Source organism: Bison bison, unplaced genomic scaffold, assembly GCF_000754665.1.
Source record: "Bison bison bison isolate TAMUID 2011002044 unplaced genomic scaffold, Bison_UMD1.0 scf7180017864472, whole genome shotgun sequence".
In the NCBI taxonomy this organism is placed as follows: Eukaryota; Metazoa; Chordata; class Mammalia; order Artiodactyla; family Bovidae; genus Bison; species Bison bison.
Genome location: NW_011495033.1, coordinates 13,331,987 through 13,343,527, shown reverse-complemented (window position 1 = coordinate 13,343,527; position 11,541 = coordinate 13,331,987). Strand labels below are relative to the sequence as shown.

The 11,541-nt window shown below is 35.9% G+C and overlaps 1 protein-coding gene and 1 pseudogene across 4 annotated transcripts in view; one reads left to right on the top strand and one right to left on the bottom strand.

Annotated features, from left to right (window-relative positions):
* The window catches only part of VMP1 (vacuole membrane protein 1), a 127,140-nt gene that overhangs the window by 66,337 nt on the left and 49,262 nt on the right, over positions 1–11,541 (top strand). The window lies entirely within an intron of this gene.
* LOC105004081 lies at positions 987–9,067 on the bottom strand (annotated as a pseudogene).

The following is an 11,541-nucleotide window of genomic DNA, read 5'->3' as shown; positions in this document are numbered from 1 at the left end:
CTGCAGTGATTTTGGAGCCCCCAAAAATATCTTCTGACACTGTTTCCACTGTTTTCCCATCTATTTCCCATGAGGTGATGGGACCAGATGCCATGATCTTCGTTTTCTGAATGTTGAGCTTTAAGCCAACTTTTTCACTCTCCACTTTCACTTTCATCAAGAGGCTTTTGAGTTCCTCTTCACTTTCTGCCATAAGGGTGATGTCATCTGCATATCTGAGGTTATTGATATTTCTCCCGGCAATCTTGATTCCAGCTTGTGCTTCTTCCAGTCCAGTGTTTCTCATGATGTACTCTGCATGTAAGTTAAATAAACAGGGTGACAATATACAGCCTTGACCTACTCCTTTTCCTATTTGGAACCAGTCTGTTGTTCCATGTCCAGTTCTAACTGTTGCTTCCTGACCTGCATACACATTTCTCAAGAGGCAGGTCAGGTGGTCTGGTATTCCCATCTCTTTCAGAATTTTCCACAGTTTATTGTGATCCACATAGTCAAAGGCTTTGGCATAGTCAGTAAAGCAGAAATAGATGTTTTTCTGGAACTCTCTTGCTTTTTCCATGATCCAGTGGATGTTGGCAATTTGATCTCTGGTTCCTCTTCCTTTTCTAAAACCAGCTTGAACATCAGGAAGTTCACGGTTCACATATTGCTGAAGCCTGGCTTGGAGTGTTCTTATTACAAAGTGATTATATACAACTTATTGTAGAAAATTGATATTTGTATACTTTCAAAAAATCTTTCCATCCTTCATTCTTTTTCCTGTAAATATTTGTAAGTGAATCGTATTCTATCTATTATTTTGACTTGTTTTGAAAATAAAAACATAATGAACATTTTTCAGTGTCATCAACTATTTTTTACATCTTTGTTTTTTTTAAATAATTTTCTTTTTGACTGCAAAGTATGTTTATTGTATAAAATTTTGAAACTACAGAAAAACAAAAACACCTGCATCTACTTTACCCTTTTTTTTTTTAGTTTGCCCTTTTTTTTTGTATTTAGTGTATTTTTCATTTTCCTATTGATTGCCATTTTTAAGGTGATTCTTTTTGTCATATGCTTCCAGTAATTTTTCCATATTGTTTATTGTGTGTTTTACCATGTTTTGCTTTTTAGATAAGGAAGTTTACATTTTATCTTTATTCCATTACCTTAGATGTTTCCTTTTAGAGTTATGCCTAAAATTACCTTCCTGAACCCTTATGATTATGATATTCCGGTGCATTTCCTTTTAGTCCTTTTATGGTTTTATTCTTTTACTTTTAAATCTTTTATGTATTAAAATATTTTTACCTATCATATAATACAGGAATCTAAATTTCTCTTTTTCAGGTCATTACCTATTTGTGTATTGTTCTGACAGTTTTCCCAGTGATTTTAACATGATAGTTTTCTCTTAGATTTTGTTGTTATAAATTGAATATTATATTTGTGTAGTTAATTAATGGTATATAAAAATATTTTTATTTGGTAATCTATAATCCTAACATCTTTTTAGCTATAGTTTATCGATTGGGATTTGAAAGTTTTTATAGTAATCAGTTTCATAAAGATGCAAAATTTTGTCTGACTTTGGTGCTAGAATTTCCTCATAGATGGTGTTCTGTAGAACCCCCAACTTGACAAGGTTAATAAAATAGGAAAAAGTTGGATCAATTTTAGCTAGAACAGCAAATTAGGTAAAATAGCAAATTAAGTAAAATGACATGAGGTGGGAAATGTGTTTTTTATTTTTGAAGGTAAAGCCCTGTGGTAGAATTGAGTTTATCAGCAGGAAGAGTGAAAAAAAAGCCTTGGCTGTTGTTGCCTTACCATGTGCTCTCCACCTCTGTTAAAGGATGTAGATGCTTTTATAGGAAATTGTTTCTAGGTAACAATTTTAAAGCTAAGTATTTACCTAAATTCCAGTTTGGACTGATGGTTGGATTTTGTTCTATAGGTATTTGGGGGAGGAAAAAAAGATGATTAATGCATTTATTTAAATTCTGATTCTTTATGGTACCTACTTTATTTTTGTGACACAAGAGCGAGATTAGGCAGTGTTTTTCCACTAAGCTGACTTCCTTTTGCCCTTGGCTTCCTATCATGTTTTTACTAGATGTCTCTGGGAGGTAGACATGAATGAATGTAGCTTCCTATGACCTTGACCAATTCTAGCATCATTTATGAAAGTTAGGTCTAGAGAGCTGTTTATGTGCCTTGTGAACTATTTCATGCAAGATTTAATTATTCTCTTTATGATTTTTTGTCCTTTGTTCTGTTAATGATATCACCATCCTCATAGTCACTTGGAGTAAAAATCTAAGTCTCTGATGCCAGCCTCACCTCCCATATCCAGTATTGTTCAAGGCCTGTTGATTCTACTTATTGCCACAGTATCTTCAAATCTGTCCTCTCTTTTCCCTTACTACTGCTGGTTCATGCCTTTATCACCTTTCCCCTGAACATTTCTAGTGACTCTCTAATAGATCTCTTCCAGCCCTGTTTCCCCCAGTCTATTTCCAAATAAAGCAGCAAAAATAATTTTCTGAAAAATTCCTCTGGTCGTGAAACTTTGCTGCTCAAAAATCTTCCCATTCAGGTTGTAGTCTGACCAGACTCGTAAGAAAGCCTCAGGATTCGGAGAAAGGGGGTGATCCTTACCTCAGTCACATCCTGCTGCATGGCTGTCCAGGCCAGCTTTTCCTGGATCAGCCCAAAGTTGTGAATTTCTCCCTAAAGAGTATAATTAGCAGCATTATTCACCTGAAAGAGGGCACGTGTTTAAAAAAGAAAAAAATCTTCCTATTCCCTGGAAATCATCTCTTGCTATATTTTTCTTATGTCACTTTCTGCCTTCTTTTAGAACTACTTTTAGGCTTTTCTCTTCTTACCCAGGAGCTCATAAGCTCCATGAGAAGAGACCACAAAAGAAGTATTTTTGGCAGCACCTGCATGGTCTTGCACATACTACTCAAGTGGTAGGTTCTTTGAATGCACTGGAAATATCAGTTAAGAGAGAAAATGTACAGTTACATGAAACATGTTCATTTAATATTCATACTTTTTTATTAGCATCACAAATAAGATTTTTTATTGTCACTCTTACAAGTCCGAATTTTATACAGATTTCTAGACTGGTAACTGATATCCATCAGCTTGTTCAACTGTAGTCCCTGTCTCTTTCCCAGTCGCTTTTCCAAAATTACTACCTTCATCATGAAACATGAGTTTTCTCAATTCAAACTTGGGAAAAAAGCATTTTTACTTTTCTAAGAAAGACATCATAGAGCAGATAAATAGATTGGCAAGCGTTTTCCATGTCTTTTCCAAAGCTGTCTGGACTGTTTATTGACAGCTTCTTTCAGGTCATCCTCTGGTTTTGGCAGATCTGTTGGTGCTGAGTGTGAGGTTTTCCAAGTCTGGTTGTTTACTGCTTTTCAGTAAAACCAACAGAGCCTAAATGAAGCTCATCACCATCGGTAATCTTGACATCAACACGAACTTTACTAGTGGGCTGCCGTTTTTTGACCATGGAACACATTTTGTCACAAGCAGGACCTGTGCCATGAAAATCAGCCAATTTTTGCCCTGAACATCCTCAGTAATTAGCTTGAATTTTCTAAATGCAACTTCATCATTTTGCAGATTAGCTAAGCTCACTTCAGAAACATGACCCTTGCTGTCCAGTGTGATTTGGGTTCCTTGAGTTCTCATGACCAGTTTCTCCAATATTTTTATGTTGGACGTAGTTGGTGCTTTCTCACATTATTCCAGTTTTTCTTAGAACATGGATCAACCACTTTTCCTCTAGTCTCCCTTTTTGCTGCCTTTTGTAAGGTGCTTAATCTGGCAGACTGCCATGTTGCTGCTCAGTCAAAAGGGAGCATTTAATCTTATTCCACCACAAAATAAAATATAAAATATTTTCAACACAGAAATCCTCTTACATAAAAAAGATTTAATTGTTTTCCATCTTTGAGTTTAATAATCATCCGATTACAAAGCACTATAGAATTTAAAGAATCTTTCATTAAAAAAAAAAAGTTTATCTGAGCACTTCCCTGGTGGTCCAGTTAAGTCTCCATACTTCCACCTCAGTGGGGCATGAATTTGATTCCTGGTTAAAGAAGTTTCACTTGCCACGTGGTGCAGCCAAAAAAAGTCATATGAAAGCAAGAGTTGAAGATGATATAGTAGACATCATTAAGCTAGATGACATAATTTTTAATTCACATTTAGTAAAACAAAGCTTGTAAAGTTCTGTGCTTTAGGGGAAAAAGTGAAGGTTATTGTGGTGACTTGTTTATTCTATAAGCTGCATAACCAAAGGAAAGAAACATTAAAGACATTGGAATAAAAGAGTTTTAGAAAAAAATAAAGTAACTTATTTGCTTCATGTACCCTAAAAGGTTAGGTCAGCCAGGGTTATTGAAGTAATGGGGAATGGGGACATGGGGGTGATTGTGGTATTTCTGTGTTTAAAACTTACACAATAGGGTTTTAGAAGAATATGCTTTGAATAAGTTTGCTTTCCTAAATGACATCTGTTCAAGTGACCTAGCTACTTGGATTCTTTGTTGCAAGATATTAGGTTGCTGACTGTGAAAGTTACCGTTTCTTATTATTCTGTCACTATAGAAAATTGAGAATTGAGTTAGAAATAAGAAATTTAAATTTCTTAGAACTTCATCTTTTAAAAGAATACAGTATTCCCCTCCATATTAATCGTGGTTAGCTTGTCTTTTTATTGGGTATAATTCGTGATTCTGTACATCACCTTAGATTAAGTAGTTCCTCAAAAGCTGTTTTGTAATTTCTGGATTTTATTTTATTTTAAAGGAGCTTTTCTTAGCTTCTGTTTAGGACAGCAGTATTTAAATTAATTAATACTTGCCACTTACACTTAGTCTGATTTATTGAAACTGAGTCCCCAAGTTAAGTTTAAGTACTGATAACTTTGACTAGTGTGTATTGAATATATTTTAGGCTAAAAATACCCTTTTTTGACTTAATAAGATCTATATCCTATTCAGAAATTTCAGGTTACTTACATTATTTTATTTAGTGAAAACACATAACTTAAGAACCAAAAAAGTTCATCACTTGTGCTGTTCTCTTTTTTTATATTGAAGTATAGTTGATTTACAGTGTCTCAGTCTACAGCAAAGTGATTTAGTTGTGTGTGTGTGTGTGCGTGTGTGTGTGTTTCAGATTCTTTTCCATTGTAGGTCATTACAAGATACTGAGTGTAGTGTAGTCAGTGAACATCCCCTCAAAGCACAAGGTGATAATTAAAGGGTTTTTAATTTTACTTTTTTTTTTGCTAATGATAGAATATATGTTTGATCATTTGAGGTTAGAGACAATGGGAAAGCATTTAATAATGATTGTTTACACACTCACTGAAGTGCTTTAACATTCCTGTGATGGCGTTTTTTTGTTAAGCACATTTTCCTATGAAGTGTTTGTAGTTGCACAGACCGTGTCAATGCCTGCTGGTTTTTCCCTCTGTGAAGTATCTGTTCCTTTATAATATATACAGAGATTTATGAGCGACTTCATGGTGTGGATGATCAGAAACCCACCAGGACTCATTTTCATATAATTTAGTGCCAGTTGAACACTCTGGGTGTCGGTTGTTGCTGGGACCTGTTTTTGACTCTGTTGAACCTTTACTGGCTGTGGTTTGTCTGGCCATCACATGACTTCTCTGAAAATTCCCCCTCCCCTTCATTTCCAGTAAACTGTTTGAGTAGGAGTGAGTCAGAGTGAAACCAGCTTCCCTGTAACCACAGGGCTTGTTAAAGAATTTGTCAACGTGGACTCTAGAGGGTTTGCATTAAGCTTTGCAGTAACTGCTATGGTTTGTGTTGCGTCAGGAGTTCCACAGAAAAGCTTCCTGCTTTCAAGATCCCTTGCTTGTTTGCAAAGGGTTAAACTGATCAACTTTACCATAATAAACATTAGAGACACATTAAACCCATTTATTTTATCATTTAAAGGCTGTGTCAAAGCTACCAAGGCTTATTGTAATTTCTCTTTTCAGAATCAACCAACCACACCCAACAACGTTAAGTTTGTGAAAAGGCAGGCCTGCTAGATCTTCTTTCAGAGCTGGCTCATGATTTTACCACTAAGTACCATCAAGATTAAGCAATTCCAAGTGGTCTCTTTTGAAGGGTTCTGTTGCAGGATATTGCGACTACTAGCTCAGTTAGCTTTGGGTACATAAAGGTCGCTTACATTTGGTTCAACAAGAAAAGGTAGCACTTAAAATAGTTATGTAGTTGTAGTTTTTTTAAGCACATGTAGCATAGTTATGGTGGAATTCTTAATGCCTCATTTTATTTGCTTTCTCGGGAAGGTTTCACTTTATTTTGAATTCTTCTCTCTCCATTCCACTCCCAGACTTTTGATCTTTCTTCCTTTTCCGACTCTTCTGTTTCTTTAACCCATTCTTAGAATGGTATTAACGGGAAAGAGAGTTTTGCAGTTTGACACAAAATGCCGAATGAATGACCATTGGGAAACTTGTCTGCTCATTGTGCATTCCTAAATCCGTTTGTTCTTACCTGTTCATTTCTGTATTTAATCACTTCATCTGGGGCAGACTTTTATTTTAAATATAAATGTAATAAATACATTTAAATTAAACCTCCTAAAAATCATTTTTATTCTGCTTACCTTTTTTGTGTGTAACAAAATCAATTTAGGGAAAAGAACATGATAGAGAATTTTGAGCTAATTATTTCTCACAGGAAAGACTACTACAGAATAATGGAAGTTTAATATTATTTATATTCTAGAAGAGAAACATTTGTTTTGAAGATCAGGCAATTCTAGTTGAAATTAGATGATTTAAAAATGAAAATAGAGGTTAACACAGTCATTTTCAAAGCAATGAGTAATGTTTAAGATTTTTCTTGTTTGCTTTAAACACTGGAGAAAAATATAATTTTGTTATATGTCTGCTTTGTTCTGCTCATTTGCACACCTGTTTACAGATATGGGGTGGGGAGACAAGCAGTGAACAAGCATTAGGTTACCTTTGTTAAACTAATTTAAAGATTTTATTCAGGTTTGTGTTTCAAAGACCTTTTGTAAAGTGCCTTTAGAAAGGCCCCTTTCACTGAAACTTGGACTGATGGACTTCATGTATACTGTGCTTTTGCTCATGGGTTTGCAAATCAGTAATACGCTAAATACAAACCCACCCTCTGTTGTATCTGCTGAATGCTCCTAGGGATTCTGGCCTAAGATGAGAGTTGATTCAAGACATGGACTGCTCATTTCCTATTTCAAAAGGTGATTTTGTTTCTAATTAGTCAAGGTTCTTGGTTTATCATAATAGATCTGGAATTCTCTCTTGCTGAGTATTTAAGGAAATTTTTCTTGGTAGTGTTCTTCCCGTTTTCCTGTCTTGGGCCTTATAATGTAACATGACTATCCTGCTCTTAAACTAAAGAGTTATGTGGAAGTGGGCATGGTCATTAGTTCATTTCTCCCCTCAAAAGTAGGCATGTACTCTATAGACTTCCTTCTCCACATTCCCTGATAAGGGTCTTCATCCAATAATTTATCAAAACTTAAGAAAACTTATATTTTTACTACTTCTTGAAGTAAAGACTTCAGTAAGTTTATAGGCTGTTATTTAAATCTGTGCTTCCGTTAGTTTGTTTTAAATTTCCCTGTTTCATCTTATAAAGGGTGCAACCCTCATTCTATAAGTTTTTTTTTAAACACTTCCCTTTTCTTCTTTTCATAAATTTTCATCCTCTTTTCATAACTTAGAAATGTCAGTTATCTTTTCAGCCTTTCTAGAGAAAATAATTGTTTACTTTTTATATCTAATATCCCCAAAACCCTTTGATCATTTTAATTCCCCCAGGTATCTTTATCTAATTCTTTTATATCTTTTCTAACATGAAGTTGTCAGAACTGTACATGATTTTTTACTATTTATATATTTGTGTGTTTTCAGATTTCTACAACTGCAGACCTGTTTGGCAATGAATTTTGCTAATTTTTTTAATAAATTGTTTACTTTAATAAACTGTTTACTTGGGAGACCACACTCCGTTCCCTTTCCTTTGTTCATAACTTAAAACATTCGTAATCCATCATTTTATATTTAAATAATCCCTAAATGTGTTCTCCTACTATTGTCCACTTTGAAACTTACCTGCCATGTTTCCTCCTTCTCAAGTTTACATGATCCTTAAATTTATTGCCACGATTTTGGCACTTCCTATCTTAAAATTCTAATTTCAACTATAGATTTGGAACTTAAGCTCTGTTCCTTTTTCCAGGACCATTTATAAACTTGTTTAGTGGGATGATTGGTTCTGTCTTAGGAAAGAATCCTACTATTTGCATTTTCATCGTAGAGATGATCCCATTTATCTTTATCCTTGGTTTTCAGTCTTTAAATTTCCTGTCCCTGACAGCTTTGTAAATTCTGTACTGACCTGGTATTCATAGCTTTGCATGTTTAAGTTTATCTCAGCCATTTTTAGTTTTTTCTTTTTCACATTCACAGACTCATTTTCTTGTTCTTACATACACAGCAGATTGTCATATGATTTTTGTTTTTTAAATTCCAGTTTGAATCTGGAAATAAAAGTTATTTATTAGTTACTTGTAACCAAAATACAATCAATTATAAATGCTAAAAATAGAGGGTGATTTTTTTTCCCTCTCTAGCATCAAATAAGATTTGGTAAATACCCTTTCTGGTGAGACATGAGGAGATCACATGAGGAGATACTGGCTTCAGACAGGAAAAAGAGAAGAAAAGAAAAATGCATTACTTGTGTAATGTGTCATTTCTAATAAATCTTGCATACTCAGACATTTCCCCTGAATGTCTAGAGCACTGTTGTTCTTCTTGGGCAACAATGTTCATTGTTATTTCAAGTAGAGGCCGGCAGGCACTGATTGGAGTGGATGCCTGCCTGCCTGCCTTCCTAAAAATCACCATATGGTTTCTTTTCAACAGAAATCTAAGCAGGGATAGAGAGAGAAAAAAAAGCAGCAGATACTGGCCGGTTTTACTGCTGATGACTTGGACTATGTTGTTGTTGTTCAGTAACTAAGTCAGGTCTGATTCTTTGTGACGCCATGGACTGCAGCATGCCAGTCTCCTCTGCTCTTCACTATCTCCCAGAGTTTGCTCAAATTCATATCCATTGAGGCCACTCCAACCATCTCATCTTCTGCCACCCCTTTTCCCTTCAATCTTTCCCAGCATCAGGATCTTTTCCAATGAGTCACCTCTTCACACAAAGTATTAGAGCTTCAGCTTCAGCATCAATCCTTCCAGTGAATATCCAGGATTGATTTCCTTTAGGGTTGACTGGCTTGATTTTGCATTCCAAGGGACTCTGAAGAGTCTTCTCCAGCACCACAATTCGAAAGGATCAGTTCTTTGGTTTTCAGCCTTCTTTATGGTACAACTCTCATATCCGTACATGGCTACTGGGAAACCATAGCTTTGACTATACAGACCTTTGTTGGCAAAGTGATGTCTTTGCCCTTTAATACGCTGGCTAGGTTTGTCATAGCTTTCCTTCCAAGAAGCAAGCATCTTTTAATTTCATGGCTAGAGTCACCATCTGCAGTGATTTTTGGAGCCCAGGATAAAAAAATCTGTCACTGCTTCCACTTTTTCCCCTTCTCTTTGCCATGAAGTGATAGGACTGGGAGGAAAAAGCTCTGAATGGTTACCTGGACCTTCCAAAAAAGGTTCTCTACTTTTTATCTGAAAATGTTAACAAATGCTGAGGGTAAGCCCCTAAGAAAGCCTCCTAAAACCTTACTTTTTCCATCTCTTCTTCCTCCTGGACCACCCAATAGTTGATTTGTGAGTTTTAAGGTAAGTGGGCTTCCCTAGTGGCTCAGATGGTAAAGGGTCTGCCTGCCTTTTTCCTCTTATTTTCTGGAGACAAGAATGTGTTGATTAAGAGCTGGCATTCAGAAATAGTAACCTCATCTACCATACCCTCTTTTCATAGAGTATTTGGTAAACCAATTAGTTGTACAAGGCAGATTTGATAGATTTTCAATTCTTAATGCATTTCCTTCCTTCACTCCTTCCTGTTTTATAGCTCTCTTCCTTCTTTGATATTACTATGTTGCTCTTCTCTTTTTGAAATTAGAAACTAAATGAAAGCCTCTTATCCCTTTACTTGTTACGTTGTGCTTAAACTGAGCTCACAGAGTCTCTGAGTAAGAAATTGGAAAAGATATTTTATTTCATCTGGTCTCAGGTTTTGGGGGGCTTCCCAGGGACTTCCCTAGTGGCTCAGACAGTAAAGAATCCGCTTGCAATGCAGTAGACCTGGGTTCGATTCCTGGGTTGGGAAGATCCCCTGAAAGAGGGCATGGCAACCCACTCCAGTATTCTTGCCTGGAGAATCCCCATGGACAGAGGAGCTTGGCGGGTTACAGTCCATAGAGTCAGTCATACAGAGTCGGGCATGACTGAAGTGACCTGGCACACACGCATGCAGGTTTTTTATCTTGATGGTAATATTAATGCAAATAGTTTTGTCCCATAATCAGTTTTATTTCTAAATTATCATGGTGATAGGTATTATTTATCATCATCTTGCAGAAAAGATGAAATTGTGGCTAACGGAAGTTTGGAAACGATATAGTTGGTGCTCTATCATTTTTGCTGCATTAAGTCTGTAGAAATGGTGTTCGTATGTTCTGTTTCTAAGCACTTTTTTGGTTTTTCATGCTTTCCTAGTCATTGTAAGCTTCCCAAGTCTTCATGTCTTTCTGCATTTCTGCCAATTGCAACCCACCATACACAGATACACACTAGATTATTCCTCTGTCTCTCAAGGGAAAAAAACTTGCTGGAACTTTTTCCCCTACATTCTTAGCCTGGCTTATTCCCTCACCTCCATTAGGTTTTTAATCAAACATCACCTTTTCTCCTCAGTCCTTCTTCAGCTATTGTATTTAAAATTACAACTTGCCTGCCACCCCACTCTTTGGTTTTTGTCTCCTCCCATTAGACTGTGAGCTCTGTGAGGATCCAGATTATCAATTTAATTCAGTATATCTGTTGTTCCATGTGTTTGACATGGACTAAACATTTGTTGAATTAATGTTTAAACACAGTCTCCTCATCTTTACTACATTGTGTGCATATACTGTATATATATATAAATGTATATATATAATGTACATTATATATATATAAATGATAGAACAAAATAACATACTTGGTGTTCTGTCATTTGATGCTGCATATATTTCATATATATTTGATACATATGCATTTAGTTACAGCAAATTTGGAAAACTCAGCAGTGGCCACAGGACTGGAAAAGGTCAGTTTTCATTCCAGTCCCAAAGAAAGGCAATGCCAAAGAATGTTCAAACCACCGCGCAATTGCACTCATCTCACACGCTAATAAAGTAATGCTCAAAATTCTCCAAGCCAGGCTTCAGCAATACGTGAACCGTGAACTTCCAGATGTTCAAGCTGGATTTGGAAAAGGCAGAGGAACCAGAGATCAAATTGCCAACATCCGCTGGATC